The sequence below is a fragment of the Podarcis pityusensis genome (genome assembly GCF_964106645.2).
Source record: "Podarcis pityusensis genome assembly, chromosome: 4".
NCBI lineage: Eukaryota > Metazoa > Chordata > Lepidosauria > Squamata > Lacertidae > Podarcis > Podarcis pityusensis.
Window position 1 is genome coordinate 65,314,778 of NC_138027.1, and position 25,581 is coordinate 65,340,358.

The 25,581-nt window shown below is 39.8% G+C and overlaps 2 long non-coding RNA genes across 2 annotated transcripts in view; one reads left to right on the forward strand and one right to left on the reverse strand.

The window, feature by feature from the left end:
* Nucleotides 1-2,982: 2,982 nt before the first annotated feature.
* LOC308475005 lies at nucleotides 2,983-9,185 on the reverse strand. Its single transcript, XR_013985073.1, has 4 exons — nucleotides 9,070-9,185; nucleotides 5,671-6,012; nucleotides 4,653-4,694; nucleotides 2,983-4,115 (listed from the first exon to the last, which is right to left on the reverse strand). It is a non-coding gene; the product is annotated as an uncharacterized lncRNA (long non-coding RNA).
* The window catches only part of LOC308475011, a 75,224-nt gene continuing 58,175 nt past the window's right edge, over nucleotides 8,533-25,581 (forward strand). The window contains exons 1-4 of the long non-coding RNA XR_013985079.1: nucleotides 8,533-9,059; nucleotides 9,363-9,492; nucleotides 15,276-15,505; nucleotides 22,447-22,568. This is a non-coding gene — a long non-coding RNA (uncharacterized lncRNA). The remainder of the gene's footprint in view (nucleotides 9,060-9,362; nucleotides 9,493-15,275; nucleotides 15,506-22,446; nucleotides 22,569-25,581) is intronic.

Sequence of the window (25,581 nt, forward strand, 5' to 3'; positions counted from 1 at the left end):
CAATAGGGAAAGCATTTTCTTTCTCCCAGTCTCCATCTCTGTGCGTCATTTTAAAGAAAATATGAACCGCAATCCAGAACAGTGTGTGTCCCTTTCAACTTTCCATTTCAATTGTGAAACTATCTAAGAGTGCCTCAAAACTGTCACTATTTTGTGGGAGGGATTCAAATGTGTACTGGAACTTTAGGCTTGCACAATTAAAAAGGATTAACGTTCTCTGTTGCCCTTGCACAACAAATCCACATCTTCCTTTTAAAAAATACAGTCTTTTTGCAGTTTGGAAAGTGACAAGGAAATGCACTGAAAACTGAGATGAGTGAATAATTCAGAGGAATATGTATAAACACCAGAAGCAGCCCACCTTATGAGGCACCTTATGACTGCCTCAGGTGGTAGGATTCACGGGGACAGCAGATCCCAATGTAGATCTTCCCTCACCCCTTCTTCCTTGGCAAGGAAGCAGACACAATTTTGGTATCCGCCTCAGGTGCCAAAATGTATTGGGCAGGCCCTGATAAACAATCTGCAAGGAAATCAGGATGAATGCTCACTGTCATACAGCCATTGGTAAAGAATCATAGAATTGTAGTGTGGGAAGGTATTGTGAGGCTCATCTACTCTAACCCTCCGTAATACAGAAATATTTTGCCCAACGTGGGGCTTGAACCAATGACCCTGACATTAAGGGTTGTATGTTCTACCAACTGAGCTTTAAAATGCTCAGTAAAGACCAGACATAGTCTTAACCAATGTACAGTACAAACAGATAAATATGAATGCTGAATAAAAAAGTCATCTGGAAGATTTTATGGCAAGTGCTACTGGATGTTGGCAGGATAAAGAATTTGCTCCAACTTCCCAGGTCAAATATTAGAAGGATTCAGTATGTGCAAGGTTGTACAACTGACTGGAAGGTCACAGACCCAGAGCTGGTCAGAAGCCAATCTATTCAGCAAAAAAGAAGACTACTGCAGGGAAGAAACGAACTGTTCCACCAGAAAACTGCACAGCATGTACAGATCTCATGCAACCAAGAATTACTGTGAATATTGGGACAGATGGGCTTGGCAATTCATACCTCAAATGCCATCCAGAAAAGGGAAGAAGGGATAATCAACTTGAGTGTGCGTATGGAATGAGAGATTTGTTGCAGGCCTTGAAGGGAAGCATTTTTTATTGTTTGCTTTGTTTCAAAAAACTTTTCAAGCTATGTTTTTTTGCCCTTTCCCATCTAGCTGATATTTTTTAACGATATGAAAATATGTCCTATTTCTGCTTCTGATACATGAACTGATTAGCAGATATAGCTCACCTTCTGCTGGTACAAATTAACTTTTACTCAGTATTTGCAAAATCATAACAAAACGTATTTTCCAGTGCCTTACTGCTTTTTCCATCAGAAGTACAGTCATACCTCAGGTTACAGCTGCTTCAGTTTGCATTTTTTTGGGTTACAGACCACTGAAACCCAGAAGTACTGGAACGGGTTACTTCTGGGTTTTGGTGGTTGTGCATGCACAGAACAGCTAAATCGCGCTTTGCGCATGCGTAGAAGCACCAAATCACAACCCGCGCATGCACAGACGCGGGTTGAAAATGCTGCGGGTTACAAACATGCATCCCACATGGATCACATTCGCAACCCAAGCGTCCACTGTACTGTAGTTTGCAACAGTTCTGCAGTATTTGGTTCATTCAAACATTTATTTATTAATCTGTTTTTAGGCATTTATATACAGTGTTCCAGACCAATCCCAAGGCAGTTTACAATCTTAAAAGACAACCTCATAACCAAAATTTTAAACCAATAGAAACAATTGCAATAAAAAGTATTAGAGTAAATATAAATTAAAATGCACCTACCAATTCAGTAACCAGAACAGCTCTCAAGGCCAGTTATCAGTACTCTCACAGAGGCCTGGTTGAGTAATGTTTTTTCAGAAAACACCAAAAACTCAACAAGGTTGGTACCTACCTTATTTTCAGTAGGGCTGTGCATGAACACACACACTAATCCACCCTGTGGCCCCCAGATCAGGGTGATTCAGCCCGCCCTGGAATCCACCCACCTCACACCACATCCTTCTCTAAAACAATCTGAGGGTAGGGCTAAAGGTTTTTTTTAAAGGGTTTTAAAACCCAATTGTAAGATAGTTAGCTACTGCTTTCAGGAAACAGGTACATGATCTACACCTAAGCACAATCTTGCAGACAGTAAGTGTATGCTGATTTCATACATCAATATAAAGTTGAAAATAGTATTGGCCTCCAGAATATTTAAAATGCATCCATCAAGTACTGCAAAATATAACATTATGTAGCATACACACACAGAGAGAAAGTTATTTCATGATAAACAGAGCAATCCTATCCTTAGGAAGTATGTCCCACTGTGTACAGGATTACAGCCTTAAGCTGTGGTTCTGTGCGAAGAATCATCATGCACATGATTTTAATCGGTAAAATAAACTGAGAAAAGGTGTAGTGAATGGGGCACAGTTGGGAAAATATGATAGGAAAATGAATTTTAGAATAAAATATAATACTAATAAATGAAGATGCACTTCACTGTCGTTTAGGCTCGTATCCATCTGTTAGCTGGTGATGGTCTGCTTGATTATCTCTGAACTCTGCTAAAGATCTGTTTACATTTATGAGCCTGATTAAATGTTTTCCATAGCAATAAGGAAACATTTGATGTGCTCTCAAGTCAGACAAGGTGATCAATTTTAACTATAAAACAAGCAAGCTACTCTAATTTGTTTTTTTTAAAAAATTGGTTATCACAGGCTTTAAAGTCAAAATGACTTACTGCTTGTTTTACTGTTGTAAATCAATGTGTTTTAAAGACAAGAGCTGGAAGCACATATATTTTATTTATTTAGTTCTGGCATTTATAGTTTATGGACAGAGGGGGAAACCCTTGATGCCAGAGAAAGATGCACCATAATTAAAGGTAATTTAAGAGAAGGCCTCAAACTGCTGAGTTCCAAATTAAAAACAATGTTTTATTTGTTATTGATAAAGATGTGAGTGAGGAAGAAAAATCAACTTGGCTCATTTACAGAAGGCTGAAACTTGACATGTTAATTGCTTGACTTTATACTGCATTACCTGTAATCCACAGTCCCAGGTTCCCAAATCCCTTTACTCGCATTTTGACATGCCAACAGTCAAAAATTAACAGGGAGGTGAAGGTTCAGCAAGGTTGCAATTATCTGTATTGTGTATTGTCCAGAGAGTAAGTGCAATAAATGTGAGAAGAAAGATAATGCTGGAAAGGACCGGGATCCTCTAGGACTTAGAAAAAGTAAAAGAAATGAAGTGGAAGGGAAAGGAGGAGGTGGGAAATGCTTCAGAGAAAGGAAGCAATCAAAGTTGGTACCAGATTTAAGAGGGCCCTGAACAAGATACTCTTCAGCCCCCTCACACAGCCCTGGTGAGCTTCCTGCAAGACAGACAGTATTGTATGGTGGTAGAGGAATGGACTGAGATAAAGAGTATGAGAATTCTAATCCCCATTTAGCCCACTGCTGGCTTGGGGGCCAGTAAACCTGCACCCTTGTCACCTGTCTCTTAGCAGCCCTGCAAGAGGGGCCTGAGAGGAGGCAGATGGCACAGGGGACAGAATAACTGGACCTACAGAAAAGAGAAAGCAGGAAGCCTAAGAGTGAAGGATTAGAAATTCACTGAATGTAGACAAAATAACACATTCCATTTTCAAGCATCTCTCTTTTGAAAGCAATTTTCCTCTTCAATCGGTTTTCAACGTCCCTGTTTAAATGTCATGATTTGCAGCAGCCCTTTGTAACATGAAAGCATATTTAAATAAAAGTGTTTGGGCTTCTGTGAAAGTAAAATGAGTTGGTCAATTTTCCATCCCTGTGGCAACTTTTTTTTATTCATTTAAGTGCACATTTCCCTCTAGCAAGATGCATCATGTATGCAAAGATTTGTGGCACAAACAATGTAAGGGTAAAATGCAAGACAGAAATCTTGGAGGCTGGGAGGAAACCAAGGATCATTTACTCCAGCCTCCAAGGAAAACTCATTTATATTTAACACCAAAAAGTACTGTCACTCACATGGAAAAATTTCTTTGGACACAGAAGACCCTAAGAACAAAAGAAAAGTTCCTGTGGATAGTAGTTACAATGAGACAGCTGTGTTAGAAACTGTTTCTTGTCTTGTTGAACAAATATTGACCACATATTAAATTATTATTATCTTTCCCATATTCCCAGTATGGACAAGTAAAAATACAAGCAGCTTGGGAAGTCTTCTGTTTCTGTATAAATACAGTATCAATAATCACAGGAAACTAATCACAATCATTCTTCATTGCAATATTTCACATTTTCTTGTTATTTGTAACAATGTCTTTTAGTGTTTGTTCAACAGACTCTGCCAAATGTTCCGCTGTGTGTTTTGACCATGAGTAACATCTGCACATAAAAGCCTAAATTACTAGACGGTCTAAATCACTGGTGTTGATGGAACACTGGAGCTCCCTCAAGCACTATTGAAAGCTCTGTGAGCTTTTGGGTGAGGATTCAACCATAAATCTTTACAACATAGCTATGTGGCATATGGCCTACCTTTTCCCATTGGAAAGAAGCACTTAAATAGCCAGGTAATGGTTCTGAGTGTACCTTGCTCCATGGTGATAATATTAACCCAAGGCAATGCAGGCACTGAAAGAAAAGAAAGGAACAAAATAATAAATTGTGCTTCTCTACTTTTGAAGCCATTTTAAACACAATTTGAGGTTAGGTTGCAGGTTGTATATACACACATTAAAAATACTGACATGTTTGCCAACACTTATATTCTATGGCACATCATTTTTCAAATGAAGCTGGAGTTTTTACCACTGCTTTAGCTAGTACTGTTTTGAAAAGTAATTCACACTTGCAACAACACTTTGTGAAATAATCATCTCAACACTGCCAGCTTAGTATATCTATTTCTAGTCTTACAAGCATTACTTTAAGGAAAAAGGTTTCTCAACCTCATGTTTTTGTATCAAAGTTATTTATAACATGGAGATTTTTGAATGCTTTAAAACCAAACTGCAGATTCAAAAACTATCCTATTAATATTCTTTCAGAATCTAATGACCATTCATTTCAGTTTAGAAACCAGAGTATTTTTATTTTTTACTTTCACCTTTATAAATGTAGCACAGCATTATATAAGCCAGTAACTGGGCAATAAAAAGTTGCATTGTTTTACAAGCTAGTAATATTTGATTATGACTGAAAAGAGTCTACAAAGATATGCAAAATGATTCTCGTACATACTCTCTCACACCCGTACCCCCCCCCCAAAGTAGGTTTGGTCAATCAGCTAACTACAAATCCACCAAACACTTAACTCACTTACTCCACACTTTACCAGCTTCCACGCAAGAATATCATGGGGGACCGTGTCAAAAGCCTTACTGAAATCAAGCTACACTATGTCCACAGCATTCCCCTGGTGCACCAAGCTTGTAACTCCATCCAGAATAAGAAATGAAATTTGTCTGCCATGACTTGTTTTTGAGAAACCCATGCTGGGTCCTTGTAATAACAGCATCCTTTTCTAAGTGCTCACAGACCAACTGTTTAGCTATCTGTACTAGGACCTTTCATGGCACTGATGTCAAGCTTACGAGTCAGTAGTTACCTGGGTCTTTTCTTTTCCTCTTTTTGAAGATGGGGACTACATTTGTCTGCCTCCAGTCAGAGGCTCTGAGATTCAAAAGCTCCTTTAGTACCCTTAGGTGCAGCTCATCAGGCCCTGGAGATCTGAATTCATTTAAAGTAGTCAGGTGTTCCCCAAACACCTCTTTTCCTATATTGGGCTGCAGCTCCCTCATTGCATTGTTTATTCTGTTATCACTAGGTTGGGCACTGTTTTACTTTGGGGTGAATACAGAGGCAAAGTAGGTGTCGAGCAGTTTCACATTCTCTATCTTAGCTGCCACTCTTGGTGGTTTGTTTAGCCAGACAAAGTTGATCTTAACTCCTGGCAAAGAAGAGAGAGAGTATAGAACTGATATTATTACAAGAGGTATATTAATAAACAAAAATAGTGTTTTAGTCTGTGTATATCTTGTTCTTTCCACTGTTAATCTATACCATGTTAAATCTACTTGCTTATTCATTCCCAATGTGGGTTTGTAAAGTATTATTATATTTTGAAATCTCACATATCCTACCTATTAACAGAAGGCCAATAAATTAATTTGTGGTGAACTAAATTTGTCTGCTTGAGAGGCATTTTTCTAGATGAATAAAATTGATCAATATTCCCACCCATCAGTCAGTGGAGAACAAAAATGGTACGCAGGGTATTCCTTAGCTCTTCTGGCTGTGGTCTCCATGACAACACCAAGGGCTTCAGGAAGAAGCCATGCATAGCTTAATGAAGCTATGTTGATAACTGTTACAATTCCTTTCCATACTAAATCTTTAAACATCTCTTCCCAGCAGTTTATAGCATCTGTTGCTGTAGTATTAAAATGCAGAGTACAGTCTAAAGGTGTTTGTAGGAATCTTAAAAGAGATTACATAGCATGAAGCAAGGCTAGGCAACTTGTCCTTTATGAAATGTTCCCTCATACACATTTTTTGTACCCAAAAATCTTATATACCTTAATTCAGCTATGCACACTAGTGTTAGTTCTTGGAGTGGGAGGAAGCACATGCTTTGCAGGCATAAAGCCATAGAAGGGTAGGGATACAGCCAAAGAAATGAAGGGGGGGTCAAGTTATAGTGACAAATTGAATTCTTGGAGACAGCTGAGTGTTCAGTCAGGTGGCAAGGCACACTGTAGCATTAGTGGCACCCAAGGGCTCCAACGATAGGGCAGGAAGGGGCTTCAGCCCACTCAATATTTCTAGGCAGGGAGCAGAGGCCCCCCCCCCATTGAGGGGGCGCCATCCCTCGCCTCCAATGGGTGAGTGCTGGTCCGCCGGGTGGGAAGCGGAGAGGGTGTTTTTCACCCTCTGTGCCCCTTGCCACGATCGCCAGAGCGCCTTCCAAGAAGGCACTGGCAGTCCTCAAAGGGATGTCCTGGCCAGACTGGGGAAGGGGCGTCACTCATGTGGCTTGCCAGGTTTCAGGCAGGGTAACTTTCCCAGCCCTACCCAGAGATGCTGGGTGTAGAACCCGGGACCTTCTGCATGCAAAGCAAATGCTCTACTACTCCAGTGTAGAAAGAACCCTTGAATTATAGAGATCAGGATCAAACTAAATGTTCCACTACCCATATTTTTTTTCTTATTCCATTTACAAAAATGGAAGTCGTAGAAATCCAAATCAGGACAGTAGCATGGGGGCTGGAGAGTTTAGCTCTTTTTCGTGTGCCATTTTCTCACTGAGTTTACAAGCCCATACTTTTATCCAACAGGGACAAATAGAAGATGGGGGGGGGGGGTGATTTTTGTGGGAAAACAGAGCAGTGGAGAAAAGGGTTAGGTCCTTGTGCCATGGTTAGATGAGGAAAGGACAGCCGCTTTTGTAAAACCAAAATAAGTTTATACCTGAAGTCTCAAAATAAATCAGAGAAAATAAACCTTATAATTATTATCTAGAGTTACTATATTTCAGTTATTAGCTCTGGTCAAGTATTCTTTGGCATATACTTTTTTGAGTTCATTGCCTTTTTAAAAACTGATAGCTAAGTTACTTCTGTTACACAGCTTGGGGTTTGTGTGTTGAGACATTGTTTTCTTTAAGCGATGGCCTCCTTAATAAACAGTACCAGAAAACAATAAATTACCCTACCTTAGCTTCTGATTCTTGACTTATTGTAGCAAGGTCTTAATATATATAAAAATATCATTTTTTATAATAATCTGCCTTGTCTCTATTTTTATATGTCTTTAGCTTTATTTCTTTTTGCCTTTCTGTTTGGGAGATTTCAGGGAACCTTTCCAAATCTGCATCCATACAGCCTGAGTCAACATTTTCACTCTTAATGCCTCAAGCAAGAGTAGATCATACTGCTCCACAAGGAAACAGAGATGGAAAGATTTGTGTCTGTCAGCAACTTCTTTCCTGTGACTGAATCTACCATTCCATAAGGATCAGAAATATGTAACAATTTGGAGTCTGAATATGAAGAATCGTCGGTGAACATCATTGAAGAATAATCATTTTTGGCTACGAAAATATAACTTTTAAATGAAACGTGAGAGAGAGAGAGAAGAGAGAAAGCATTCCAATCTATTATAATCTAATCATTAAATCCCATAATTTTAAAAGCCCCATAATGAGCAATACAGCGGTACCTCAGGTTAAGAACTTAATTCGTTCTGGAGGTCCGTTCTTAACCTGAAACTGTTCTTAAACTGAGGTACCACTTTAGCTAATGGGGCCTCCTGATGCCACCGCGCCACCGCCGTGCGATTTCTGTTCCCATCCTGAAGCAAAGTTCTTAACCCGAGGTAATATTTCTGGGTTAGCGGAGTCTGTAACCTGAAGCGTCTGTAACCCGATGTACCACTGCATATTGGCTGATATACCCACTGTGACCATACCTGAATGCAGATGTCTTGGCCACAGTTATCCATGCTCTGGGAACCTCTATACGCTGTCACTAACTGAAGTGAGTTGGATGGCTAACAGGGAGGCTGGCTAATGTGCCTAATGGTAAATAGGCTGGCCAAGGGACACAGCACCATTCACAAGGTGGCTGCTCCAAGGCTGGGGAGTTTTGTGTCAGCCACCCACAAGAGCAGGCAGCAAGACAAAATCTCCCAGCGCAAACAGCTTCTGATACGCCCTTTCAGAGCCCTCACAAGTCTTTCTCTGGTTGCAAGCTAAATCCGTCACTCACATGACTACCACATGCCCCTTCCTTAGTATTTTCCTTTTATGTAGCGGCTGGAGAACTTGTAGGAAGTTCAAAATAAATCAACTTGGGACACCACCCCCCAAAAAGAAAACACACCTTCCAAGGCAATTTTGAAGCCTCAGGCCTAGCCCACTTCACCTTGGACTGCTTTGGACTCGAGGCACCTCATAATCAGAGGCAGCCCAATATCTCAGAAGAGGTATTTTCACAGGTATACTAACCTAATATTTTCCCTTATTTGTGGTGTTTTTGTAGCCCACTGGTGTATATTGCTTTAATGATTCTGCACTTGCTCAGTAAGGCAGCTGAAGCCCATAAACAGCCAGTTACCTCAGTGTGATTAGGATGGTGTCCTGCTTTCTCCTCTCGGCAATTCTCTAAGCCATTTTAAAAACAGATTAGGAGTGAGGCTTCCCTTAAAGTTTCAAAATGAGTCACGGATTTCCTTGTCCGTTTATACTGTTTTATATTATAAAAGACTGTAAGTTAGTTTCTGGGTTGCTGTCCCTGTCAGCCATTTTGAGAAGAACACTGTGGAGCTGAGGTGAAATAAGAAGACCCTTTTCCCTCTTGGGCTGATGAAAGATCAAACTTCACATAGAAGTTTCTTCAAGGAGAGCCTGAAGAAAACAGACTTCTGAGAGGTTGGTGTTGCATTTTACTGTTTTGTGATTTTTTAAATTTATTTTTTGTAAATTGTATCATGCATGCAAAATTGTCAGCTCTATAAGCTCCCTAATCACATTTTATGTTGATTAATATGGAATACCATTGTGAGTCCCTCCCGAGTCCCTGAATAAAGAACTCTGAATGTTTATTTTAAAAATAGTAAAAATCTTATAAAAGTGTTTACATCTGCCCCTCTGTACTGAGTTTCTCTCACAGGCAAAGGGCTTCGTCTATTCAGGCAGTAAACTTTTCTGGACATTTGAACTGTGCCCATGCAGAATGCAGAGGAAGTAGTGCTAGAGGACACACTTCCAAAAAGATTTCTTAGCAACCACTTACACTAAACTCCATGAAGTAGCTCCAAAAGTAGACAATGCATTAAATGTGTGACTGTACCTAAGATGCCTAGTTTTTTTAATATTAAAAGCAGCCACAGGAAGGCCTGGTCAGGAAGATTTGGAGTTTTAACTATTGGTGCTGATAGCAGCTTCTCTCGCAGAACAAATAGCTTTGGGGATTTTTTTTTGGTCAAGATTGGTGATGGTGTTAGGTTTAAAAACTCCACTCCTTGCATGCTGAGTGGCCCCTCCTCCTCAAAAGTTGTTCTTTTATTTTAAATAACTAGACACGTGGAATGCAATTGGATATTTAATATGCTTTCTAGTTTGGCCCAATGTTGAAGCAATGTCTTAAAGAAACTGGAATCAACTCACAGTAAAAGACGCTGTGTTCTTAAAACTTTCTGTTCCCTCAACAAACAAACCATTGGGAGATGGAGACAAATCCACAAGAGAACAAGTGTTCTCATGAATTTCTTACTGCATCCCCATGGCAGCAAGCATTCAGTGACTTTGAGACAGGAGTCAAGTCTATCCAGCAGCATCTCACACCATCTGCTATGATACTGCTGGTTCTGCTTCATTTACGTTGTCTCCTCTGCCTTCCATCTGAGTCCTGATTTTTTCTATTTGACTCTTTCTGCTTGAGTTCATGTTTTAGAAACTGTAACGGTTCCTAGGATCACTTTTTCTGTTTCCTCACACACTTGTTATGGCTTTAATTAAAATTTGATTTTAGAATTTAGCCTCTCACAAACACACAGATCCCCTAACCACGACAGCTTCTTTTCTTTGCCATCTCCTTTTGTTATGGTCAGCAAAGAGTGATTCCATTTATCAGAACAAGAAAAGCATCAGCAATGGGAGAAAGATGAAAGTTGCAAAATAGCCCACAGACAAACTAATGAAGATGTGATGATAGATGTGTATAGCAAGTGCAAATCACATGAAATAATAGCAATTCTCTGATGGAGAAAATAATAATTTCATAAAACTATCATTTTGATTATTCCATTTTCTTTTGAGCCTATGGCCTAGCTAAATTGAAAAGGCCTGTATCTGCCTACCTTTTACAGCACAGAAACTAAGTGTTTTCAGGTACAGTGCTTTATGTAGTGAATGTCCATTCTGGAACAGTGAAAAGATAAAACTGTTAGACTCTATGGTGGCCATTCTATGCATGAAAAGAGCATCGGCTAAGCATGGCAATTGTGATTAATTTTGAATTGTTTTGTAGCTTGGTAAGAGGATATTGGGAGACATTTAGTGAATAGGAAAATTAGTCAAAGTTCTAAAAGAAAGACACTGAAAAATTATTATATGTAATCACATGATATTATGATGAGGGCTGATCTGGAGAGTTAAATGATTTTGATTGGTTTAGGATTGTAATATTTGGTTGCAACTGTTAAGATTGCTGTGATTCTTGTGAAATCAAATCACATATGTAATCTGGAAGTGTTGAAGGAACATTGCTTTGGGTGTGGTTCTTTGCAATTTTATTATTGAGGCTATATTTCAATAAAGGCCTATCTTTCCCCTTTGAGCCTGTGTTCTTTTCTTTTGGATTTCTGGGAGGGATACCTCCAGTCTAGGAACCCCTTTTAAGTTTCTTCAGCATCTCATTACATTATAGCAGACGTCGCCAGTGATCCCTGACTTACATGATGTTGGACTACAACTCATATCAGCCCCAACTGGCATGGTCAACACTCATGGACAATGGGAGTTGTAATCTAAGAACATCTGGAAGTCACTACATTGGTTCGCACTGCGTTACAGATAGTCCTTGGACTGGATGCCATGAACCTTAGAGGAGCTGTTGGAGACAGGCATGGTCAGACTATCATATTCCAGTTTAATGAGGAATATTTAGTTACCAGTTTTGGAACAAGCCAGGATCTTAAACCAGCTTCAACTGTGGTTTAAGATCCTGGTTTGTTCCAAAGCTGGCACCCATATTTTCCCAGTTTGTATGATACGGGAAACTTCCTGGATTATTGACGCATTCTATAAAGTGAGAAGGGAAAAAGGCTTTGTATGCAGGTGAAATGCTTGCTTGTGCATTGGTTTATTAAACTAAGATAGAGTAGCTGGAAAGCAGCCATAGTCTATCATCCAAAGAGCTATTTTAGAGTAGCTCATGTTCAGTGGAATTTGATGAGCAGACACTCCAATGCTATATTACAAACTGCTTTTTGGAACTCCTCTAGATTTGCATGCTGCTGTTAAGGAAACAAAAGTCCAAAGTACTCTTGGGAATTTGTATGTACTTAATCTGCTTTGGATCTTGAACATAGACTGTAATCCAAAACATAGGCATAAATTTTACTGCATATGAAAAAAAAGATGCTTCAAAGCAGACTGATAATCTATCTTGATTATGATGATGTCAAGAGTTCTAATTCTCCTTCAAGATCCAACTTTAGGGTTTTTATTATGTGCATCATTATTTATTTCTAAGGACCCTCAAATGGAACAGAGAATCTTATTAATTGTCAAGATAATCTATATAAGATTTCCTTTTGTTGCTTCTGTTATATTAGCTAATCATTAAGCCATTTGTGGGAGCATTAAAAAGGGAACATAAACATTATTCTTATTTCTCCTCTTAAGTGCCACATTTACATGTTTTTGGGTTTTCACTTTGTTTCTGCTAAACTGGCAACTACCGTAATGTATGTTAAGCCCATGGTCCACCTATGCTTGATAGAAATCATTAGCTTTCAATTAGATATGCACATAATTATATGTTCCAACTTATGGACCTGTACGTTCGCATGCATTTATGGTATAATTAGCACTTCTGGCAAATTTGTAGAAAGAGAGAGCATTTGACGCTCTGGCACTGTTTTCCCTTAGGGAAAGATTCTTTAAGAAATACCAGCATATTTTAGCCATTCTTTTGGTGGTTTCTAATGTTTCCAGTTAGGGGTACTGAACAACCAATGTGCTAGGAACTGCAAAGTAAAAAATAAATAAATACACAGTTGTCAAAATTACACAGTTGTCTACATAGAACTGGAGTAGAGGACACAGATTGACAGCCATTTAGGGCCTCCTGTCAACCAGGAGTCAACCAGAAGTGTTAAGTTGTGGGTAAACATATCAGACGACACAGCGATTCTTCAAACAGCTCTTTATTTGTAAGCTGGAACAGAACTGAACAGCAAACAGCTTAGCCGGCCTGCTTTTATAGGCAGCCAGCTGTCAACATTGTAGCAACAACAACCCAGGGTTTCCCGCCTAAAGTAACTAACGTGGACCTGAGTGAAAACTACAGTGGTACTTCGGGTTACATACGCTTCAGGTTACAGACACCACTAACCCAGAAATAGTACCTCGGGTTAAGAACTTTGCTTCAGGATGAGAACAGAAATTGTGCAGTGGCGGTGCGGCGGCAGCAGGAGGCCCCATTAGCTAAAGTGGTGCTTCAGGTTAAGAACAGTTTCAGGTTAAGAACAGACCTCCGGAACGAATTAGGTACTTAACCCGAGGTACCACTGTATATACATGATACTCCTGGTGGCCAGGGTGAGAACTTCAATACATAACAAGAAGGTTATGGAGAAACGGTAATTGGGTAGATTAACGTAGTGGGACTTCAAGAGGACCTGGAATCTGGTAAAGAGTATTAGAGAGCACAGGATAGCATGATAGAAGGCCAGAAACAGGAGGGAGGGAGAGAGACAGGAGATTAGCTATCACAGACCAAAAGCACCAGGAAACGTTGAAGCAGAATGAGGGACGATATATTTGTACTTACTTTTGTAATTACCACCAAGTTGTTTCCTCACAAATGGCTCCCATGCTGCAGTGATCATGTATAGATTTTTAAAAATTATTTATTGGGACTCCAGATCATGTGTGAGAGCAGTTCTAAGGGAACCTGGTGCTCACAATGCTGACAACTTGCAGAATACTTTAGTGGCTTTAGCTACAAAATCCATTAAAAAAATCTAGTTAGATGCACTCTCCAGTACTTCTTAAACTCCCTCATGGAACTACAATTCCTAGCACCCTTAACAAATTACTGTTTCCTAGATCGGGTGCCGGGGTGGGGGGACCGACCATGTGCTTTAAATATACAGTGTGTAAGTGGCCACAATAAACTTGTTTTTGTAGCTAGTGATGCAATAACTCCTCCCCCCAAAATTAGCAAAATTCCTTTTTTACAAGTTCAATTTTCAAATAATTCTAAATTAAAACAGCAGAATAAATGTCAGCATTCAAACTTGGGGGGGGGGGCTGTCTTCTTTACTTTCATTTCTATAGAACTCCAATCACAAAACTGTCAGAGATAGCTTATTAGGTACTTTAAATAGACACTTGATGAATAGCCCACACCCCACATCGTAATTACAGGCTATATTAAGAAGACAAGGAATTTAAATTGGTATAGCTAAGACTACACACTACAAAATGCCAAATCAAATAAGTCTTTATTTTGTATGTCTGTCCTGCCTTCTCAGCCTTGCTTCCTCTATTTTCTGTATGGAAAGAAGAGGCAAACTGTGGCCTAGATTAAACTAACAGCATACTAGTGGAAGCCAGCACCAGAGCTCCTGCTAGAACAGAAGGGCTCCCCCCGCCCAGCTCCCCAAATCTGCTCTGGAGGGTTAGGAGAAAAGCAGAAATGCTTGTGCTGACGGAACAATAAGAAGAGTGTGACGTTGAATTCCTCCCTATGTTTAAAATCAGAAATCTTCTATCTTCCCTTTATCTTATGAAAACAGCTTGTTTTATCCTCCCCAAGTTCAACCAAAGATACAGCCACACTTGGGGACACCGGGGACTGGATATTCTGTTTTGGCACCTCCAGTCCTGTAATCCACACAGTGGTCACTGTTAAACACAGGGTCAGGCACTTGGCATTATGGACATCTTCTGAGATAGAAATATGCATGCACAAAATGCTTCTGTGTGCGCACACACAACAGACTGCTGCTTTAATCACTGCAGTCATCTCCATAGTTCAGGCATTAGAAAGGTGGAATTAAATTAAACTGATAGTGAAGTGGCTGGTAGGTAGCCTGCATATAGAACCATAGGTGACAGGTCTTCTAAAAATCCATTGAAATCCATTTATTTCAAAATGGCAATACGGCACATGCTTAAAATGTGATAACTGGTCCTTTGCTCTTCCTTTTTTTAATGAAAGCTGTCATTTGAAGAATTCTGGATTCTTCACTCTAACACTAAATTCCCATGTTGCATAGTGTGGTCCTCAAATTACAGGCTAAACATAGCCCTGACTACTATGTATATAAAGTCCTAAGCACTGTATAGAAGACAGAAGTGGCATAAGGTAACTCCTCATTAATATTCTAAGCTTTGGTTAAGATACTCAGGTACAGAGTACATCAACTATTAAAAGCACATCATGTGTCTTTAACATCACTTTTCTCTACTTTTACAAGATGACCAGGAAAGTTTCCAGTTTCAGCAGTAAACTGAAGGCAGGCTTTATGTTGTGGTTGTAGTTACAATTGTAGAGAAAAGAAGTCTGAGCTAAATCTCAGACTTGCTACTTGTGGCCTCCATCGTGTGTAAAGGATAAGCCGTGTGCTGACTAACTTCACTTCAGGATCTCCACTGTTCCTGGCTCATAACCAGCGCATGGCTCATGCTAACGAACTGTGAACAGAATGTGAGTAAAACTCTTGTTATTTTCAAGAAGACTATGTTGTGTTATTCTTATTTTAAGAGGGAAATAAAGGGGAAATTTACCAGGAAGGCTCTAGTCTGGACAAGTCAGACTGGATTGCTTAATTAAAAGACTCTAGCGAGTCATCAACTTGCTTCCAATAAGTTGCAAAGGGAATGTGCTCTGCTGTTTGCTCACTAGTGTGAGAGAGGAGGGATAATAGCAAAACAATATATCCTCTCCAACCTTCCTAATCATTCCCACAGCAGTGAGATATTAACTCAGAAACACAGCTTCCTAAGTAGGAGCTAAGGTGAGAGTGTACAAAAGCAGGCATGATAGCAAGTTCGTGAGACAAGACCAAGGTCAAACACAGTGAAATAGTCCAAGCGTAGGCAGGATTCCAAGAACAAAGTCTTAACAGATGCACTGGGTCAGTCAGGATATAAAAAAAAAACTTGTAAAGTTCCAGCAACTAACAGCAACTGGAAGCTTTTGTAGCCTGATCACCTAGGTCCATCCAGGCCCAGCTACAACTGGTCAGCCCAGCCTTCTAGGTTCTCTTCCAGGTATCTTACTCCCAAGGGGTCCTCAGTCCCTGTGGGTCCTCAGCTACAGTTAGACCTGGCCTCCTGAGGCTGGGGGTATCTGGGATAGTGCTGGAGAGCAGGTGTTCCATAAAGTTTTCAGACTTCATGACCTCAGGGATTTCATCTGATTAAGAGTCTTAGGCTTAGGGCTGAATCAGGCATCAACTCTGACATAGAACTAGCACTTGCACTTTGTTCACCTTTTCTAGATATTTTCTGGAACTAACAATAATGTAGTACAGCATTACAGTGGTGCCTCGCAAGACGAAAAGAATCCGTTCCGCGAGTCTCTTCGTCTTGCGGGTTTTTTCGTCTTGCGAAGCAAGCCCATTAGCGGATTAGTGCTACAGTATTAGCGGCTTAGCGGGTTTAGTGGATCAGCTGATAAGCGGCTTAACGATAAGCTGATAAGCGGCTTAAGGATCAGCTGATAAGCGGCTTAACAATAAGCTGATAAGCGGCTTAACGATCAGCTGATAAGCGGCTTAGCATCAGCTGTTAAGCGGCTTAGCCATCAGCTGATAAGCGGTTTAGCGGCTTGGGAAAAAGGGGGGGGAGGAAAAAAAACCCGCAGGAACTCGCAAGACATTTTCGTCTTGCGAAGCAAGCACATAGGAAATTCGTTTTGCGAAGCACCTCCAAAACGGAAAACCCTGTCGTCTAGCGGGTTTTCCGTCTTGCGAGGCATTCGTCTTGCGGGGCACCACTGTATATAATCCTGGCAAGGTGCACATCTGTATTACAGTCAAAATTATAGCTCCTCTTCCTTCATAACATGTAGAAGTATGAATTATGACTTCCTTAGCAATATCTTTTATAACTGTTCAGTGATTTTTCATTTTGGCACCAGCGCTAACATTCTCTGAAACAAACATCTGAATAATAAACATCCACCAAAACATGATGTAGTCTGTCATATTTTAAAAAATCTGATTGAAACAGGTGCAGTCAAATATTGTCAACACTTCCCACTATCTTGTTCCTAAGACAACTTCAGTACCCTCTACATTTGGTAGATGCAAGTAAAGTCCTAAAAGAAAAGCTGTTCTCTACATCCAATTCAAGTCAGTGGCGAAATTCCCATTGATTTGAATAGAGCTGGATTACACCCAATGCTGCTTTAGAACAGTTTGAATTAAATTAGCTATATTTTTAGCATTTACAAACAATGGTGTGTGTGTGTGTGTGTTTTAAAAGCCACACATATAAAAAGGCAAAATAAAATGTAAATTATGTGAGAAGACTCATTCCAAATACACTTAAACAGAAGTATTAAAATCAGTGAGGTTTAGAGCCAATTCTTCCAACCACTTTCGGGTTGTTTTCAAATGCATGGTAATATTTTCATTTCACTGGGGATTGAAATGACACCAGCATTAATCAAGCTCATGATTATACTCACTACTGAAAACAATGGCTATGATCCAACCCTTTTGTACATGAAAAGTGAAGGGAGGGTGGGAAGAAGGAACAGGCTGGGATGGGTTATTTCTAGTTATCTATATTGTCCCTGTGACAGTGCCTTACAATATACCACACCTCAGACACATTCTGTGATTCACACCAATGTGCAGAGCTAATCCTAGTCCTGGTGTGAATCACCAGCAAGGGGGAGAAACTGGCTTGTTCTGTGTGCCCACCTACAGAAGGAGGACAGGAGTTACAGAGCATCAGGCATTGTTAACTGCAAGCTGGTCTATTTATCACAGGGATCAACAATCCTGTAGTGAGTTTCCTGCACACCCTTGGCTGTATCATTTAGTATAGCTTACTCACATGAGCTAGGATCTTCGTGTTTCCCATTCCAAATCCATAGCAGAGTTGTTTACCAATTGGAGTGAGAAAGTTCATTGCATGATAACCACAATTCACACAGTAAATTGTACAGTTTGAGTTGCTAATCTTGGTAGTGGATGGTAACTCTAGAATGGCTCTGAACTTTCCCCTTTACTCTCCTTTATTTGTCCTTCACTTGCTGGGTTCAGGTGAGGATTCTGCATACTCTGAATGACTGAATTGACCTCCACACATTCAGCAGAACTGCTATAAAGAGCCCATGCACAAATAACTTGCACTGCTCAGTGGCCAGGGACAGACACAGCTGATGAGATCCTGATTCTTTCTCCACACATTTAGGGTCTGTGGAATCATAGTATGAATATAACTTTCCTGTCATCTGCTTGTCTCTGCATCATGCTCTCAGTGAGCCCGGATTCAATTGTAACACCATTCTTTTTCAAGCATTTGTGGTGGCACAATAAGGAGCTGGATAGAAGGCGATGCATTGAGCTGACTGGGTATATATAGAGGGACCAGAACCAGTGGGTGGAAATTTCAGGGAAACAAATTTCAGTTAGAAATTAGAAATTAGAAGACACTTCTGAATGGTTACCAGCTATTCATTGTTACCACTACTTCCTCCCTCCTTCTTTGGATATCTTTTAAACAGAGGCTTAATGGCGAGCTTGCAGGGATAGTGTTGCATCCTGCATTATAGAACCTATATTGAGAAAGGGGCTGGAGTAGATGACCTCTTAAGATTCCTTCAACCTCTTATTCTGTTTGCATTCAAGTATTAGGGACAAATGCATATACTCCATTTGATGAATATTGCAGCAGCCTCTGTCATCTCAATTGCAGATATCAGAAAATAGCATGTTTATAATATCCCACTTCTGAGGAAAATACAGCGTTGGCTGTTTGAAAATGTTTACACTGAAGTTATATTAACTGTGAAATCAAAAGACAGGCTTAGGGATTTGTGTGTGTGTATTTAAAACTACTCTTAAAGGCATCCTTTTTGGGAAATAAATGAGATGGACAATTGGATTGGGGGAAAGTAAGGCACAGTGAAGAAATAAATAGCATGCATCGTTAAAGCCAAGACCATAAAATCAAAATGCATAGAATTTTTTTTAATGGTCCTGTGTGAAGGGAAATCATGCTTTATATCTGAAAAATACTTAGACTGCAATGTTAGCTGCATACAAGCAGCTTTTAGTAGGCTAGGCCCACTAATGAAATTCTGGCTTTGGATGATGAGCCTCAGATGGATGAAGCACACTTCTTACATCGCCTGCATAGTGAATTACATACCTTGGGTTCCCCTTCCCCAGCTTGCATCTTCTACAGAAGCAAGCCCATATTTATATTCTAAAATTACTTCCCTACACATCCCATTCTAGCTAGGATCATACCTGCATCCATGTGAAACTGCATTCTTTAACAAGTACTGTGTGTGATTTCCAAGTCTGGTTCTGCTGCTAGACCTGTACATATTTAATGTTGAAAAAAGATGTAGTTTCGCTCAGTTGACCAGAGATGGGAGAAGAGAGCTAGATTTAGAGGTGTCTCCCACACTCCCCATCAAATTGCTGATCAGTATAATTTATAGCCTATTTACTACTACTACTAATAATAATAATTAATAATATATATCTCAAACATAATAAAGCAGTGGTTTTCTGAATTCCTTGAATAGTAACAATACAATCCTTGTAACATTTAGTTAACAGCAGAGATGAGGCATGATGTCACTGAGCTGCAAAGCAGAGGGAGAGAAAGGAGGGGCATTCCATTGGCTCTGCTAAGAGGCCAGTTGCTTTAGGTTCTTTCTCAGCTGTTACCTAGTAGATGCCATTCCCTCAAGCATGCTTCAGTAGATGGAGAGTTATGAAACAAGGCCATTCCACTGAATGGCTCTGCTGAGACCAGTTCCCTTTGCCTCTTTATTTACCTGAACAGTTCACGTTGCACCTGGTCTCATTAGATCTTTAAAAAGTTATGCCTGAGTTTGCTTTTGGTTTTCATCCTCCTTCTCCATCCCCCTTTTTTGCGCCTTATAGCTATGGGGACAGACACAGTTTTATTTATGTGTAAGCCAGTCTCTGAACTTTTTTGGCTGAAAGGTGGGGTAAAAATGCTTTAATTTATTTAAAGAAAATCCAAACGTGTTTCCCTGTCCCTGCTTTACTTCATTGGTTATTGCTTAGAAGGACCAGAGAATTGCTAGGCATGACAGCTTTGTAACACATGTCTATTTAACAAAGCATTGCAGGGAGATGAAGGGAGGAGATCTAGTTTTACAATAGCCACTCATTCCCACTGAGAACTATTTTTAGCTGGAACCAAATCTGCGTTACTATGCACCATGTAAAAGATAAAAGTGGCACCACCATGCTAAGATAGCTCACAAATTTGTCTCTTTAGGGGTAAGTGGGGGTCAGGTCTAATGAATATTGATCATGCTGCAATAAACTGAAATATACCATGTCATGAAACAACTTAGGAGGTATTCCCCTGAGGTCAATTTAACATTTTACAGCTGTCTTTTTTAAGACCGCCTTAAATTCTGTGGCATTACTCTCCTAATACACACCCCTATTCTCTCTCTCTCAGGTGGAAAAATTAATTCTACAAATGATTAGCTAAATCAATGAATATGAGAAGCACAGCACAGCAATGGCCTAATTCTTACTAAGCTGGATCTTTCTCTGGCCTATTCAGACTTCATGTGGAGATTTACATAATAGAATCCTCCCTCATAAAAACAATTTTTAAAGTCTAGCATACTTTGATAGTACATGTATGCTGGCAGGAGGATAATGGGGTCCTGACTACACTTCCAGCAACATTGCACCATAATTTAATATAGCTCTGAATACCAGCAGCTGTGGAACTCTCCAGTAGGGGGAGTGCTGTTGTGCTCATGTCAGCCTTAGATCTGATTCAACATATGATTCGTATGTTTTATGCACCAGGGTAGTGCTATTTTTTGCACAAAAGATCATTCAGTGTGGTGATATCCCATCTGAAATAGTACAATTGGGATACAGGCTTGCCACCTCAGTGAGAACAAGGCCATTATATCTGCCTTACTTTAGCTGAGAAATCCGTATTTTCACATTTTACTTTAAACAGCTTTAAAAAGAAAAAAGTGTATTGAGCAACATTATTTCTGAAGTCTAAACAAAAGGGGGAAAATCCCTGAATGACCAGAACACGAAGAGTCAAAGCTAGGGTTACTAACTGTTCCTGTATCTTTTAGAACTATTTTATCTACATATATTAACATATTATAATGATTAACATCATGCTGTAAAAAGCTTCACCTACTTATTTCTGTGAAAACAGCTGCTGTTAAAGGTATAGGAGCAAAACAGATTGTGTTTTTTAGTGAGTTTTCTAATTGTGGCAGAATTTTACTATTCCAGTTCCTTTATTGTTTAGTGCTGTACAACGAACACTTAATTCACTGCTGCAAAAGCAATATCCTGTTTACTTTAGGCAAATGAATCTATGTTGATTTCTTAAAACAGATAACATGATTAGAAATCTGAAAATAAATGGTTTCAGTTTATGAATTTTCTAATATATATTACAAGCAAATACAGTGGCCTGTTTTTATTACAAGAGTGTTTTCTTGGGATTTTATTTAAATATAGCTTGTTAGCTCTTGCTCAGATGTATGGACTTAAACCTTCACACTGCTACCATGACTCATTTTATGAGTGGGCTGGTAGCATGCAGGGGCCCTGAAGCAGCAGCATCTATACATCAATTTCAGGCTTTTTTCTTGTTCTAGACAGAGCTCTCAAATCAGTTCCCTTAGGAAAATTAAGAAAGGATTTCATCAGTGCAATAGATGGAAGTCATTTGCAAAAAGTTCAGAGTCTTTCCTACAAGCTGGCATTATTTAAATTCAACATCCTCCTGCATATCCCTCAGAACAAAAAAGTTTAAATCTGTGAAAATGCAATAACAGGATTTGGAAAGACTGAATAAGTAATGCACAAATGAAACTCATAATAAGGAGCTTAAATCTGGATGCATTTGCAGGATAAAGTCTGGCAACAGGTCCAGGCAGAAAGAAGCACAGTATAAAAGACAGAGGATGAAACCAGAAACAGTGTTATGACAGCATGAGACTCTTGGTCTTAGGATCATAGGTTTGAGCCCCATGTTGGGCAAAAGATTCCTGCATTGCAAGGGTTGGTCTAGATGACCCTTGTGGTGCCTTCCAACTCTACAATTCTATGATAGCTCAAGCTGTTGAGTAAAAGGAATTGAAGTGTAAGCATGATGAACTCAAGCTTGAGCGTCTGCACCACAAGAGTGAATTGAAAATTCCATGTCAAATAAAATACTTTAAGCAGAAGGATTACCCACAGGATAAAATGGGAGCCCAGGATGATACGACATGAGCACTTCCATTTTAGGAAAGGATGCATGTAGAGATCCAAGCTCTGCCTAGAGAATAAGGTAAAGATAAGATTGTAAAGGCTTTGACAACGTGACATCTAATAATTTGGAAGAGGGTGGCAAGTTCCTGACACATTTGGTTTTCTTCTCCAGAACAGCCTTGAAGCAGATATTGTTCTAAAGTGATGAAACCACTCTACTAATCTCGAAGAACAGCAGAATATTCATTCAACTAGTACAGAAGATGAAATACTACATAGAAGCTTCTGTATAAGGTTTGTTTTTTAAAATTTAAAAATACTAAATGTAAAATATGCTTTTCAGAACTGAGACTTCCTCTAATCTCTTTATAGCTGAAAACAAGTATTTTTTGATAGACTTTTTTTGAGTCCTATCTTTTAGTTAAGAGTGCCCTCTGGTGAAGAGATGAAAAGTCAGGGAAAGATAATCTTAAAATAAATTAGCAAAGAATGGTTCAGCAAAATCTAGATTTTTTGTTGTTGTTGCATTCATGTGTGAAAGTATTTTAGGCAACCCCCCCCCCAAACAGCCTATATTATGGTCTGTTTTACAGATGCTCTTGCCTCATGCCTATAGCTTGGCATGCATTTGAGGTGGGTGCCAAAAAGCAATAAGTGAGCAAATCCATTAGGTTTGTACATAGTACCAAATCATAGTTAGAACAAGTTATGTGAGCAAAACCAGGGTTTCATATCATGTTTTGCTGCTGGAAAACAAATTATGGTTAGATAACTGGGACTGGTTCGGTCATTCACATATTCATTTGCTGTAAGAGCACTAGTACCTTTCTTTTCTTGTCCCACAACAAAAATCAAGCACCCTATCCACCCAGGATATATGGAATTTAGCTCCAAATCTGTGCATTTGCCAGAATAGGCATTGCCAGTCTCACTCATGCTTACTTCACACAAAAAATGACACCTAAGATTCCACAGTCCTAATTGCAGTGTATGGGACGCGGGTGGCGCTGTGGGTAAAAGCCTCAGTGCCTAGGACTTGCCGATCGAAAGGTCGGCGGTTCGAATCCCCGCGGCGGGGTGCGCTCCCGTCGCTCGGTCCCAGCGCCTGCCAACCTAGCAGTTCGAAAGCACCCCTGGGTGCAAGTAGATAAATAGGGACCGCTTACTAGCGGGAAGGTAAATGGTGTTCCGTGTGCTGTGCTGGCTTGCCAGATGCAGCTTGTCACGCTGGCCACGTGACCCGGAAGTGTCTGCGGACAGCGCTGGCTCCCGGCCTATAGAGTGAGATGAGCGCACAACCCTAGGGTCTGGCAAGACTGGCCCGTACGGGCAGGGGTACCTTTACCTTTACCTAATTGCAGTGTAAGACTCCAGCCAGTGTCAGTTGCAGTTCTCAGTGGAGCTTCTTGCATCCCAAAGATGCATGTACTCTCAAGAGTGCAACAACGAAAGAACAGCCCTAACCCTCAAATGTCTGTATACAGTGCTCTATTTTCTTTATTATTCTAAGGGTACATCAACTTGGGGTTTGCCATCACCTAACAGCAGCTTGAGGAATGAGGAGGAATGAGTATGCTGTGAGTTATTGCAGCCCTACTGAAACTCCTGCCTACCATTTCTTCATTGCAAAATGTTAACACATATTAGTTGGTGCTTTAGTGTCCAGTAATTTACTGGGGCACTAAATCAGTAGTCATCTTATCAATAGTCAAAGGCCCATCACATTCCGTTTTTCTACATTGTGCAACTTTATATGACAATGCCACCACCTGCTGACAGTTATATGAGCTGATTCTTGGAGTGTCCTATGCTCATTCCATGGACCACTAGTATGAAGCCCTGCTGTGTACCATGGCTCAGACACAGCAGTTGTTTGTCAAATGTTTTTAACAAGCATTTATATTTGCTGGCACACAGCCAGTAAGTTGCAGCATTGTGCCCTGAAAGTATCTCTTCATTCTCCCCAGGAGAAAGATTTGCCACTGCAAAAAAGCACTCAAAATTAAATAAACGAAGAAACCATATAGGAAGGCCAAGTGAAACGCACAGGAAATGTAGAAACAGATGTAGTAAAGATGAAGAGCAAGGACAAAAAATGGGTTTGGATTAAATGTAGAAGGCTGAAACAGAATAATTCAAACAGAAAAAGAACAGATATTAGTGAAATTATGACCCCCAGTCTTTAAAAAAAAATGTACCTCAGTGACTCAACACGACATCAGTTTTGTAAGGTTTCTGTGTCACTTTCAGTACCACTATAATCAGAATAATCACATTCATCATCTGAATCATCAGCAGTGGGAAATGTGTGAAATATTACTCTCTCCTGTCCAGGAGCACTCTCTAGAAATTTTGTGAGAATCACCTGACCAGATTCAGACAAAATTACTCTGTAGAGACCCTTTTCATAACCCACAAAAATGCCTCTAGCATTCTTCACCCCATCTGGAGTTTCAGTCCTGATTTGAGACCCAAAAACCTTAAAATGCGCTACAGAAGGTTTTCTTTGGAATAGCCTCTCAAAAGGAGAACATTCCATACCTTTTGAAACCTTTCTCACCCAAGAGTAACAAAAACATGATAAAGATTCAGCCCAAAACTCATGTGGCAAGTGTGAACTCAGCAATTGTGCCTGCATGCCATTCTGCAACTCTCTGTTCACTTTTACACAGACAGTTTTGTTCCATGCAGCCTCTGAAACAGCAACCTTGTGCTCTATCCCTTGCTTCTCAAGGAAATCCTGAAAATCCTGTGAAAGAAAAATTGGCTTCTCATCTGTGAAAAGAAAATCAATGTTAGCATCATGAATATTCTTAACCTTATCACAAAACTCCTTAAACCTTTCTAAGGTTTCTCTGGGATTCTGCAAAATGTAAATCCATACATATTGAGAAAAATGATCTACAAATACAAGATAGTACTTTGCATTGCCTCTAGATGGTGCTAAAGGACCAATCACATCAGCATACACGCTGAAAAACTTTGTTAATCTTTGTTGCCTTTCCTCTCGTGTCTTCTTTCGAGATACCTGCAAGAGAAAGCATTTTAGATTCACATGCTGTACACATTTTATAATCACTTTCATCAAATGTTAACAGATACAGTCCGTCTTTCTCTCTGGCAGAAAGATACAGCTCTCCATCTTTGTAGATTTTGCAGCTTTCCTCATCATAGGACAATACCAGTTTCTTCTTGGCGATTTGAGAAACACTCAGCAGATTGTACTTTAAATCAGGAACAAAATAAACATTGTTTATAGTCAAGTTCAGGCTTTCTAGATACACAGTTCTGATCCCGGTTGCTTCCA